General features: G+C 39.0%; 1 long non-coding RNA gene across 2 annotated transcripts in view; it reads right to left on the minus strand.

Moving 5' to 3' along the window:
• Positions 1-13,863, minus strand: part of LOC133246021 (uncharacterized) — a 107,349-nt gene that overhangs the window by 81,784 nt on the left and 11,702 nt on the right. For both annotated transcript variants that reach the window (XR_009735870.1, XR_009735869.1), the window contains exons 3-4: positions 6,613-6,718; positions 537-776 (exon numbers count right to left, since the gene is read on the minus strand). This is a non-coding gene — a long non-coding RNA (uncharacterized LOC133246021). The remainder of the gene's footprint in view (positions 1-536; positions 777-6,612; positions 6,719-13,863) is intronic.

Here is a 13,863-nt window from a genome sequence, read left to right on the forward strand (position 1 = left end):
AGAGTATGTAAGTGAAAGTTGGATCTGAGCAAGATTGCTCAGAGAACACTTCCTGCAGAAAAGATCTGATCCTTACTGGAAGGTCATGTCAGTCAAAAGGCATCAGGGAAGAGATCATTTTCAAGTGTTTTTGGTCTTTAACAACTGCCCAGTATGTACAAAAGAGTATAGACATTGATTACATGGGCCTCTGGGTTCCAATTACATTATCAGAATAGAATTAGTTTTCACTGAAAGAAGCCAACCCCTGCACTATAACTATCAGTATAACTATGGATTGCAGGTCGGGAAAGTTTTCCTAAGTCTACCTACCCCTGTAATCTCATAAAACCTCAGATGTATCCCTCCACTGTACTTGCAACATTATAATTTGTTTATGGCTGCTTGAGAATTCCAAGTGCTGGGATGGTGTTTTACATCCTAGCACCCCCAATACCTGACACAGGGTATTGTACATAGTTGGCACTAATATTATGGCACAACATGGTATTAGTTGGCACTAATACTCATTCAATCAATATCAACTGAGAACTTACCTTATGTCAGTGGCATAGAGAGATGAACAAGGTCAATGGGATTCTTGCTCTGACAGTCCATATATGCAAAACTTGCCAGTGAGAGGGTAAGTGGATGACTGAGCAGTTGTTTCCATATTCAGGGGCTGCAGATGCTGACCTGTAAGGCCTTTTCTACTTCTTGAAAAAGGTACAACTCTTCGGTTGAAAACTTGTCTTTGTCTCACTGATAAGTGTTTCCACAGAGGTCCAAGGCACCCCCTGGAACAGAAAGGTTCGTGGTTGGAAGGATGGTCAGAAGGAGGCTGTCAGGGGGAGATGGCCTGGCAAGGTGACAGGGTCCAGGATAACCAGGCCCCCAGGGCCTGAGCACCAAGAGGGCTGCTTTGTCAGTCCTAAGTGGGGTTTGTCTATATAATATTTTGCCTAAGCTCTACTTTTCTAGTTCCAGATTCTGTCAGCTCATCAATCTATTTACAAGATGTCTAGTACTCATTTATGTGCTGTTCCTCTCAAGAAGCCCATGATGTGAATTTCTAGCTAAGTCAAATGTTTCTGTTTTTACTCTCTGAAGACCGTCCTGATAAAAAATTTTCCCCAACAGCTTGGAAAATAAAGTTTGCCATCAAAATAATCATTACTAGCTATTTATCATCTAACCCTGAGCAGCCTTGAAATTTTTCTAAAAAGTTTGAATAGGAAAGTAAGTGAAAGTCATTCAGTCCTGTCCAACTCTTTGTGACCCCATGGACTGTATAGTCCATGGAATTCTCCAGGCAAGAAGACTGGTGTGGGTAGCTGTTCCCTTCTCCAGGGGATCTTCCCAACCCAGGAATCAAACCCAGGCCTCCCACCTTGCAGGCAGATTCTTTACCAGCTGAGCCACCAGGGAAGCCCAAGAATACTGGAGTGGGTAGCTTATCCCTTCTCCAGTTGATCTTCACGACCCAGGCCAGTTGATCTTCATGACCCAGGAATCAAACCGGGGTCTCCTGCATTGCAGGCAGATTCTTTACCAGCTGAGCTATGAGGGAAACCCCAGGGAAAGTAAAATGTGTCTTAAATTTAGAAGATAAAATAATGAAGGTAGACAAGTGACTTATAAAATAATGGATTTTGTATTTGTCACAATTCAGTGGTGACAAACACTCCAATCTCTAAGAATGCAGAGTTTTAAAACAAAAATCACTAAATTCTATATAGCATTTTATAAATTATCTCCTGCTTCTAAAATCAAACACACAAAGGAGATTGGAATGGTATTTACTATGTGACTAATGATGAAACTTTCCCTGGAGACGAAAATGGCAACCCACTCCAGTGTTCTTACCTGGGAAATCCCATGGACAGAGGAGTCTGGTTGTCTATAGTCCATGGGTGGCAAAGAATCAGACACAACTTAGCGACTGTACAACAACAAGGATGGAACTTTAGGGAACCTTTTGTTCTTCTTTTCCCAACTTTACGAAAGGTTACAAGTAAAGCCGAAAAAAAGAGTAGAGTATATACTTAATGCCCCCTCCCTTAGACTGAACAATTGTTTTGCTTACTTTGCTTATTTATGCATGTATAAAGATATGTCTCTCTTGTTGAACTATTTGAAAATAAGTTGCAAACATCATAAATTGGATCCTTAAATATTTCAGGATTTTTCAATTAAAATGATTTTTTATAGATATTCATTTTTTATAGATATTCATTTTTATCCTAAGAAAGTTAGAAATTATTCCCTAATATTGTCTAATATAAGACCAAGTCTATATTGCCTCAATTGTCCCCTAAAAAGTAAGTTTTTGTTTTTGTTTTTTACTAAGATATAATTCACATACCTGGTAGCTCAGACGGTAAAGAACCTGCCTGCAATGCAGGAGACCTGGGTTGGGAAGATCCCCTGAAGAAGGGAATGACAACCCACTCCAGGATTCTTGCCTGGAGAATTCCATGGACAGAGGAGCCTGGCGGGATACAGTCCATGGAGTCACAAAGGGTCGGACACAACTGAGCTACTAATACTTTTTCACAAATCATAAAAGTAATATTTTCCAAGTGTATGTTTTAATGGTATTAGAATATACCAGTATGACTAATTCTAGAATATTCTCATCCCTTCAAGGAAATCCTTTACCCTCTAGCAGTCACTCTTCATTCCCTCCTCTCTCCAGCCCTGCCAACTATTAATCTGCTTTCTGTCTCTATGGATTAGCCTATTCTGGACATTTCATATGGGTGGAATCATATAATATATGGCATTTATGTCTGCTTTTTTCACTTAGCACAATGATTTTAGGGTTCATCCAAGTTGGAGACTGTATCAGTATTCCATTTCTTTTCATAACTGAATAATTCATTGCTGCAAGATAAAACTCTATTGTGTGGATATACATCTTATTTACCCATTCATCAGTTGACCGGACATTTGGGTTGGTTTTACTTTTTGACTTTTACAAATAATGTTGCTTTGAATATTAATGTACAAGTTTTTGTGTGGACATATGTTTGCAATTCCCTTGAGTCAATATCTAGGAATGTAATTGCTGGGTCATATGGTAACTCTAATATTTTGAGGCACTTCCAAGCTGTTTCCAAGGCTGCTGCTAAGTCATTTCAGTCATGTCTGACTCTGCGCGACCCCATAGACGGCAGCCCACCAGGCTCCCCCGTCCCTGGGATTCTCCAGGCAAGAACATTGGAGTGGGCTGCCATTTCCTTCTCCAATGCATGAAAGTGAGAAGTGAAAGTGAAGTCGTTCAGTCGTATCCAACTCTTCGCGACCCCATGGACTGCAGCCCACCAGGCTCCTCTGTCCATGGGATTTTCCAGGCAAGAGCACTGGAGTGGGGTGCCATTGCCTTCCAAGGCAGCTGAACTATTTCACATACCCACTGGCAATACATGAGGGTTCCAGTTTCTTCATATCTTCATCAACACTTACAATTGTCCGTCTTTTTGATCACAGCCAACCTAATGTGTGTGAAGTGGTACCACTGTGGTTTTGATGTTGTTATGTATGTTGTCTAGTCACTAAGTCATGTCTGACTTTTTTGTGACCCCATGGACTAAAGCCTTCCAGGCTCTTATGTCCATGAGATTTCCCAAGCAAGCATGCTGGAATGGGTTGTCATTTCCTTCTCTAGGGGATTTTACCTGCAAATCCTGCATTGGCAGGCAGATTCTTTACCACTAACACACCACAGAAGTACTGGTTTTGATATAGTTGTTGTTCAGTTGTTAAGTCACGGCCAACTCTTTGTGTTTTGATGTACATTTACCTAGTAACAATGATGCTGAAAATCTTACCTAGTAACAATGATCCTGAAAATCTTACCTAGTAGCAATGATGCTGAAAATCTTTTCATGTACTTATTGACCATTTAAATAGATGCTTGGAATACTGTCTATTTAAATTCTTTGTTCATTTTAAAATTAGGTTGTCTTCTGTTGTTGAGTTGTAAGTGTTCTTCATACTCTGGATATCAAACTTTTTTCACATATGTGATCTGCAAATATTTTCTCCCATTTTGTGAGTTGTATTTTCACTTTCTTGATGCTGTCCTTTCAAGTACAAACGTTTTCATCCTTAATGATGTTCAATCAAGCTATGTCTCCTTTTGTTAATTGTTTTTTTGGTGTTGTTTCTAAGAAACAGTTGCCTAATCCAAGGTCACAAAGATTTACTTCTAAGTTTTCTTCTAAGAGTTTCATAGTTTTTGTTCCTACATTTAGGTCTCTGATTAATTTTGAATTAAAATTTGTATGTGGTGTGAAGGAGAGGTATGACTTCATTATTTTTACATGGTTATCCAGCTGTCCTAGCATTACTACTTGAAAAGACCATTCTTCCTATTGAATTCTTTCACCCCTGTCAAGTATTAGGTGATGATAAATATATATCTTTTTTAAGACTCTCAATTCTGTCTCATTGTTCCATATGTCTAAACATATGCTAATTTTATGCCAGTCTTGATTATTGTAGCTTTCTAGTAAGTTTTGAAATTGTTAACTGTGTATCCTCCAACTTTGTTCTTCTTTTTCAAGATTGTTTTGGGTATTCTGGCTTCCCTGTATTTCCACATGAATTTTAATATCAGCTTGTCAATTTCTACAAAAAACAGCTATGGTTTTGATAAAGATTGTGTTTCATATTTTTAAAATTACAAAGAATAACTATAAGTGATAGCCAATATGCTTTTCTAAGCAAAGAGGTTTTTAAAGGACAATCACTTTTAACTATTTTAATTGTTTCAAAGGACTAAATGTGGGTATTTATTCTCATTTTTAAATAACTTCATTCATTTTGAAGAAAAAAATTACATTAAATACATGCAAAACTGAATTTCAAAGGGTGTTCATGAATAAAGATGTGTGCTGCCAAGTAATCTACAGCACTCTTACCAAGAAATAGTGCTCTTTAATCAACAACTTTTCTAAAAGATAATTTTGCAAGGGATTTTCTTCTTTTGAAGAAATCTGATTGCTAATTATTAAAGAGAGTACTACATATCTCCAACAATTAAGTGAGGAACAGATTGAAAGATAAATTTTCAGCGAATGAAAATTCAAAAAGCAACAACTACATTTCAATCTGTTGGTGTAGTCTCTTAAAATGCTACTTTATAGAAGATTGATTGCCCATGAGTTCGGTTAGAAATACTGTCAAAGAAAAAGAATTTAAATGTTTCTCCTTATAGATTTGGTGCCAAACTCTTAAAATTGATTTTTTTTTTCACTGCTCTTTGTCTTCCTCAATGTATCTTCATCACTCATCCCACCTTCTCTTCACTGAGTGCTTCTTTTTGAGGGGAATTTCAGGTACAGATTTCTTAAAAGCATGTTAAAGTTAAAATACATTATTACTTAATTTGTTTTCTTACATCTAGGTAACTGCTGACCCATCCTATACCAAGTTCTTGGGTTATAGCCTGAAAAAGTATCAGGACATAGTCGGGGAGTATATGGATCAATTCAGGGGGTGCACATGTAAGTATCAAAATAGGATGCTATCCACCCTCCCTTGAGTCTACAACAGGCAGACTTATGTGTAAAACTTCCTAATAATAAAAATGTTTTGGTACTCCTAAGATAAAACATTCTCAATAGGAATTAAGCTGGATTAGACAAGTAAAAAATAGAAAAAATAATACACAAATATTTATATCATAATTGTAAATTCTGCCAGCTACAAAAACCTCTTATAAAATAGCTAGTTTGTGAATGAAAATTTTAATGTCAAAATGATAATTTTTAATCACTTCATTTGCTTCTGAGACACCTACCTTCTCCACTGTCAGAAACTCTATGTTCAGAGAAGGAAATTCACCTCAATACAGTTAAATAGGAAATGTTGATAGTGAGGTAAATCTAGTAAAAAATACTCAAGTAGCGTATTCCAAAACAAATATAAGTGGTGTTTTTCTTATCTACTATGTATGTTTAAGTCTCTGATCCACTAGCCTCCATATCTTATATTAAATTACCAGAAGTTGAACATTTGTAGATTTAATTTGTTTGGGCTTCAAAAGGTAACATATTAAGGCTAATACTCACTCACACACAGATATATTCAACTCTACCAGTTTTACTAAAAGGTTTATTAATCTGCCAGTTAGGTGCAATTTCTGAGAATGTCTTTGTTTAGTCTGGTTTGAAACAACTCAAGCCTGGGCTTTCCTTGCTTCAAAATCCTTATTGAAAACCATTATAATAAAGTATAACTTTCATTATACTGCTTCCATATTTTTAACTCGTAATTTATTAGTATTGAAGAATGTACTCTATGAAAGTAGCTTTGAAATTACTTTTTTTTTTACTCTGACCCCTATAAAAATACATTTTACATTGCAAATTAGTACACACACAGGAATATGTGTATGTGTGAGAAACAATAGAAGTTTTATAAAACAATACTTGTTCTTACCACATGCAATGCATTCTGATATTTTCTATTCTATTTCCTGATTTTTATAAAAGGCTGAGTAATCCACCCAACTGATTTCACAATTCAGGAATGGACCCCAACTGGCAGTTTGACAAACACTGTTTAGAGAAAGACAGTCTTATCACATCAGAGTAATCCAAGAATCGAACCTCAGTTTGTTACCTGATAATCCCAGCTTTGACTCAGCTGCTACCCCACTTTAAGCAACAGAGATGGCTTATATTCTTTACTGTTTTCTTTCTTCTGTATTAGTCTCAGATACCACATGCTGCAGGGAAATACAAACACGCCAAGAGATAAGACTGAGCAATCATGTAGCATCAGTTGTAGGCTTTGAAACAAACTCTCGTCTTAAACATAAAAATCTATAAAATTGGTGACTATGTAATCAGCAATCAAGAGAAGGACAAATATTAAAGGGGAAATAGTGTACAAAAGCAAAACACATATAACATTCTACAATCTGCCTCCTTCTATATTCATTTTTTATCCTTTGTCCTTCCTAATTTCTTTTGCTCAGTGGGTAGAATATGGTTGCCTTCTTTGCTCTAATGTCTATTTTCTTTCCCAGAAAGCTGCTTTTTTCTCAGACTCATGGCAGCCTTCCATGCAGTTTCTCTCTATCCTTCTCTAGCACTCCCTGAATAATGGAAGCTCTTTTATTCAATCCAGGGCACTAGCTCTCACTTGACTCCTCACCCACTAATCAATCACTCATTGCCCAAGGATTCCCAGTAACCTCTGGCTCCACTTCCTCTGTGCCAGAACATCTTTTCAGCTTTCATCAAACAAAGGCACATGACTATGTAGCCAACCTAGGTAAGAACAACATAAAACAAAAGAAGGGTTTAATTTTTTTTTTTTCATTGCAGACAGCATTGCAGTCTACTGGGTAGATATTAACCACTGTATTTACCCAACATAAGATAAACATTTTATTCAATTTACCTGGGAATTAGGTGGAATTAATTGAGCCACAGGGAATCCCCTGCCCCAGCCCTGAGTAGAGAAAAATTCCCTTCAGTGACTCAGCTTTTCTGTTTAGCTGCACACATCACCTTGCTAGTGGGGCTGTGTCATTTTTAATCATTCATCTTATCACTTGTGGTTATTGTTAATTAGTTTTACTTTTCCTACTATGACTCTTTTTTCTTGTTACTTACATGACCGAACTAAATAAAAATTAAACTTGTAACCTAGAGTGGAATAGAACTGGATCATCAATATTCTGTCCAAAAATGTGGTTTCACCATCTACCAATCATCTTTTTGGAAATCAAATTGTATCATATCATCCCTTCTAAAAGAGATGGGCTAGACAGCATTTAATATCAGGTGACAAATTTCAATAGAAAAATAACCTGCTTGACTCTTTTTTATTGTTTTCCCTGATTTTTAACCAATAGATATATATGTTTTTTCCAACATTATATAAAGGTATAAAGATAAAAGAACCATCATCCCACCACCTAGAATAACCACTGACAACACTGTGGTCATATCCATGGAGATGTTATTCTTGTAAATACTTCACACACATTAATACAATATTTTAGGAAATATCAAAAAAGCAGTTGCCTTTGGGGTGGTTGGACTAGGGATAATTTTTTTCTACTTCTTTACATTTCTCTCTGCTTTGCACATTTTAAACTAATGTCCATGCGTTGGTTGCAAACCACAAGAGAAGAAGGTGAAAAACTAAAAAGACCCGGAGAAGAGCCGTGGGTGAAGAGAGAGGTCATGTGGGCAGATGGAGGCTGGGGCAGGCATGGGAAAGGCATGCAGGCGGAACTGGGGAAGGGTCTGCAGAGGAAGGAAGCCCCAGCTGATCACACCTAATTCTCAGTTCCTGCTGTTGTTCTCTCAGAATTCTCATACTTGGGCACCTTCACAGTCACTTGCACACATGTTTATATTTCCCAGGACTTCACTAGGAGCTGATAAAAAGAAAATTACCCAGGTCTTTTGCCAATGTCAAGAAGTGAGGAATAATTTATATGTTTTTCCTTAACTTCTGCTGTTTGGATCATTATGAAAAACTTTGCCCATAGATAGGATGTAGCTGACAGGAAAGATGTGATGATTATCTGTGCTCCCTTCATCAGAGTCAGAGAAGAGGAAGTGCACACATCTTTGCAGGGTTCAGACTGACTCCCCATAGGCCATTATTTCAATGCAACTCTGTTCAATTACACTCCTTTGCCAATCCCAAGAAACTCCCCTCTTCCTCTAATGAAGCATTTATCACCCACCCTTTCCACACTGAGTCTACAGCCCGTCCCCTCTCCTGCACCTTCATATCTCAGCCCCATCCATCTCTTCCCTTTGTTTTGCTTTAGGAGGGAGTCTTGTTATATATTGCTTGTATAATGCTTTAATCATGGATTATGGGTTGCTTTACAGCTCCCTGAATACCTTGGCAAGGTCTCTATATAAATAAAATTATTATTATTAAACTCAATTAATCAGAGGCACAATTCACTTTTCAGTGTCTGACATCCTGAAAGCTTACTGATGCAGGAAAGTCTTTTTGTTCACCTCTGGTGTAACAACATTTTGGGGAATCAATAATATAGAACATGGGACTGACTACAGAGGTCCTTAATTAGATTGTACTTTGCAATACATACGGATGCATTCCTTTTTGTTGACCTGTTAAGGATCAATGATTGATCAGCAGTGAAATAAGATGTGCTACTGAGTAATTATGTTTAGGAACTGCTGGTGGGGCTTGTCATATAATTTGCAAGCTATTTTAATTCATACTCAGCAGAAGAAAGAAGGGAGAAACAGTTCCTTGTATAATGAGTCTCTGAGCCACCTCAATTTCTTTTGATAGAGCCTCTGTCTGAAGCAGCTAATTCTCTGATTTTTCTTTTTTAATTTTAGTAAACTTTTCATTGAAGCACACATATACATACAGAAAAGTGCACAAATCATAAATAAATTTATGATATAAATGATATAATGACATAAGCTTAATAAATTTCACAATGGAAACTTTAAAAAAGTTTTTTGTGGGAAATGCCCTCAGCTCCACCAGAGACAGCAGTCCCATCTCCTCAAATACAGTACCACCTCCTCCTCCAGGAGAAGAGCTGCAAGCATGGAAGCCCTGCCTTCAGGTAGGCTCCACAGTCTCAGGCCCCCTCTCAGCTGCACTGCTCTCTCCTCCAGCTCTTTTCTCTCTCCTGCTTTCTACTTCTCTTACTCCTGGAGTTAGAATTGAGGTTGATGAGAGCCCTCATCCCCTCTCTGCCAACACCTGCTCCACCTGAGCTTCTATTGTCAACCATCAGAAGGTCACTGCCTGGGTCCTATGCTACAACAGAGTAAACTCCCCTGACTTTCCACTGACCCAGGAAATTTCCCACCAGACAGGTGTTGGGTCCTCCCTTGCAGTGATTATGAAAACAGGAATGACAGTTCTGTGATGTACAGGGCCTAAATCCCTGTGATGCTTCCTCTGCTCTTTGCCCACTTGCAAGCACTAAATAAAGCAAATTTATAATATTAAAAAAAAATACTACCTAGCTCAAGGATAGAACATCATTACTTCTAAGAGGCTCCCTCACAGCACCTCCCACTATTACTCTTACTCAAAAATAATTTTGACTCCTGTCCAAAGATTAGTATTGCCTGTTTTGGATCTTTCTATACATGCTGTCACACAGGATATATTTTCATGGCTGCAGTGTCGAGTGCTGAAGAATTGATGCTTTTGAGCTGTGGTGTTGGAGAAGACACTAGAGAGTCCCTTGGACTGCAAGGAGATCCAACCAGTCTATCCAAAAGGAAATAAGTCCTGAATATTCATTGGAAGGATGATGCTGAAGTTGAAACTCCAATACTTTGGTCACCTGATGTGAAGAACTGACTCATTGGAAAACACGCTAATGCTGGGAAAGATTGAAGGCAGGAGGAGAAGGGGACGACAGAGGATGAGATGGTTGGATGGGATCACCGACTCTATGGATATAAGTTTGATTAAGCTCTGGGAGTCGGTGATGCACAGGGAAGCCTGGTGTGCTGCAGGCCACGGGGTCACAAAGAGTTGGACACAACTGAGCGACTGAACTGAACTGAACTGAATGATTTGGTTTTATGGTACTTATGTTTTTTATTTATTAAGTCCCTGACATGAGGCAAGAATCATATGAAGGGCAGTGACTATAAAGGCCTATTAGAGACAGTCATCACTCTTGATAGCGTTTCAGTTTTGGGGGGTGGGAGAGTGACAGGCCTCACACTAATGGAGGCAGGTAACCATCAGTGGTTCTGTGAAGGAAGACAGAGGGGCTCCAAGCAGATGGAGTTCAGTCCCACCAGGGCTCAGTAGGTAGGTTAAAAAGACTTCCCAGACATCTGTCTTGATACTATTTTAAATTTTTAAATTCTCAAAGGACCTGAAAACAGCAGAAGCCACAGTACTGTCGTGTTGTTTGGACACGTTATTCTGGAGGGCCTTCCTGGTGGTAGCTGGGTGGGGTCCTTTCTTTTCATCCCATCACTCTTGCTTTTCCTAGTTTTTCCACTCCCTGTTCTCCTTTACTTTGCCATCCTCTCAACTCTCCTTCTCCCCTCTTTCTTGGGCTCCCTCCCATCAGAATCTGGAGGTGTTATCTCCCACTTCTATTCTGGATTCTTCTCTCTTGACCTGACCTTTGTTTCTGAGATGAGAGGAGACAAAAGATTGAAGCCTCAGTGCTCTGGAAGCCCACACGTTCTGCCTCTTCACCTTCCCATGTTAGCTTCCTTAGGGTTAATGTGCTCACACTACTGATGGTGGCTGAGGACCGAGCAGGTGGAAAGGATAAAGGGAAGGATGGGTGTGGGTGTGAGGATGAACAGAAGAGACAAGCAGGACCATTTCAATCGTTTTTGTTTTCCCACCTTGATTCCCGTGGTCAATTGAATTGAGTTTGGCTGACTTAGTGTTCATTGTGCTTCTTGTACCACGGCCAAGGACTTTTCAATTTCAGGTGTTGAGGTGGTGCAGTTAGTTTTGTTTCTTTTTGGCTCCAACAAATCCATCCTTCTCTCCAAAAACTCAAAAGGTGGTTTGCAGTGATTGCTCGTCTACTGAGGGGATGCTGCTCTTGTGTCTCCTGCCAGAGGGATGCTCCCTGTTCTGTGTTAGTAGGAGACCATTTAAAAGAGCAGCAAGGGCCCTGGACCTCCTGCTTCATCGTTATGCCAAGAATCCCCAGCCTGTATTTCTTTTTCATCTGATTCCGACAGGGTGGTTTTTGTATTTTGCCCACTGGCTGCCTAAATTGGAAACTTGGCTAAAAATGAACTGGCTGAAGTTCAATCTAGACAAGATGAATGCCCAGGATTGGTAAACTATAGAAATTGGAGGACATACCCTGGTCTCTCTTTACAAAGGATTTTCCACAGGGGATGTTGGAGTTTCAGAGGAAGGAATGTGACTATCACTTGGCAAGTGCTCTGTTGTGTTAAGACACAGAGTGGTGGGACGGTGGACATCAAGGGGTTTGGATGAAACCATTTGAGTTAAATCCTGGCTAAATTAACCAGCTGAGTGACTTCAGGCAAGATGCTTATTAAACTCAAAGCCTTTTCTGCAGTCTGCTGCTTGGGATAGTAATGCAGGCCTCAAAGGCGACAGGTTGCAGACAGTTGGGTTATGCGTGTGGAGGATTTGATATACAGTCTAGCACAGCTCCTCCAGTGAGTTGTGTCTTTATCACTTCTGGATGGCATTCTGTTTCTAAAACCAGAGAATGCTGATGTCAGGGCCCTAGACTAAAAGACAGATTTTTGAAGGGGCTGGATTTTAGGTCTGATTGAGGTTAGATTTCAAAAGGGGCATGGTTGAAACTCCAAAACTGTAGCTCTTCCATTTGCATTTCCAACGAGCAAATCTTAAAAAATGCTAAACATTTACTGTCCCGTCACTTCTACAACAGACAGTACAACATACGGGAGGATCTTCTGGTCTCAGTGAGCTGTCACCAGGGACCAGACCCTGAATGACAAGAGGTACTATTCTTAAAGAATTATCTTCTTATCCTTCTTCAAGCTGGGAATTCCAGTAAAACTTGGAAATAATAATTTAACCCCTATAGTAGCTTAAACTCTCATTGGAATGTAAAACTCATTAAACAAGAATCATTATCATATAGACAATGATATAGATATATGATAGATGCTAAAGTATGATAGCTCGTGGGGATTATTCGTTATTGTCACAAATGTATGAGAGAATTACAGGTATGTATCTTCTGTGTAAATCAAAGTATAAAATTTTTTACACCATAAAACACATTAATAGCCTGTAGTATACCTGGAATCATGTCTCATGATAGTGTCAGAGATGGGAAAAGACACAGGCTCATTCCAATAGAGGCTACAATCCAGGGTTTGAAATCATGACTCTTCACTGTAGTTTTTACACATAATAGGAAAGTTTCTCTGAAAAAGCATGTTTCTGAAGTTATAATGGTAGAAAGTAAGATTTGAGACCAAGACAACTGAATCCTTTCTTCTCTTATATACTACATCCCCATAGGTCAGAAAATCTTGTTAGCTCTACCATAAAAGTATAACTAGACCCCACCTACTTCTCACTGCTTCTCCTGCAACCACTCTGGACCAAGCCATTATCATCTCTTACCGAGAACAGCCCCCTAACTGATCTCCCATCACACTCTACTCTAAACACAGTGGACTGAGTGGCCCCTTTAAAATGTGCTGCCTCTAACCCCAAGCCCCGTCTCTGTGGTTTCCTATTTCACTCTAAGTAAAAGCCAAAGTTGCCCCAATTGATCTAGGTTCCCATTCCGTCTCCAGTCTCCTCTCCAATCACTTCCCCAGAACAGCCTGCTCCAGTACACTTACTGCTCCCTCATCCATCTTCCCAGCTCTTCTATCTCAGGGTCTTTGCACTAGCTCTCCCCTCAGCCTGGACCATTCTTCCCTCATTAATGCGTCATGGCTAAGCCCTCATCATCTTCAAACTTTTAATCAAATGTCATCTTCTCAATGAGGCTTACACTTACCACAGTATCATAAATGGTCAGATACACACACGCATAGACACAACTCTTGCACTTGTAACTTCCTAACTTGCATTTCTATCAAATACTGTTCTACATTTGCATAATTTGCGTGCTTTTTTATATTTGTCCTTCCACCAGAATGTAAACTCCATTTTTATTATTTTATCCAATAGTGTATTCTAAGCATCTGGAACATTTAACAATACATGTTTGTTAAATGAACAATCACACAACCAGGATAAGAAGTTACCTTAGAAATAATATGATCTCTCTCATCTCGTACCTCAAACTTTTCAGGAACTGTGCACCTAATACAAAAACAGAACAATCTGTACTTCTATGCTCTAAGTAAAGTTCTACTTAGAGTGCACTCCTTGGCAATGGATTTA

The sequence above is a fragment of the Bos javanicus genome, chromosome 4, assembly GCF_032452875.1.
Source record: "Bos javanicus breed banteng chromosome 4, ARS-OSU_banteng_1.0, whole genome shotgun sequence".
Taxonomy (NCBI): Eukaryota; Metazoa; Chordata; class Mammalia; order Artiodactyla; family Bovidae; genus Bos; species Bos javanicus.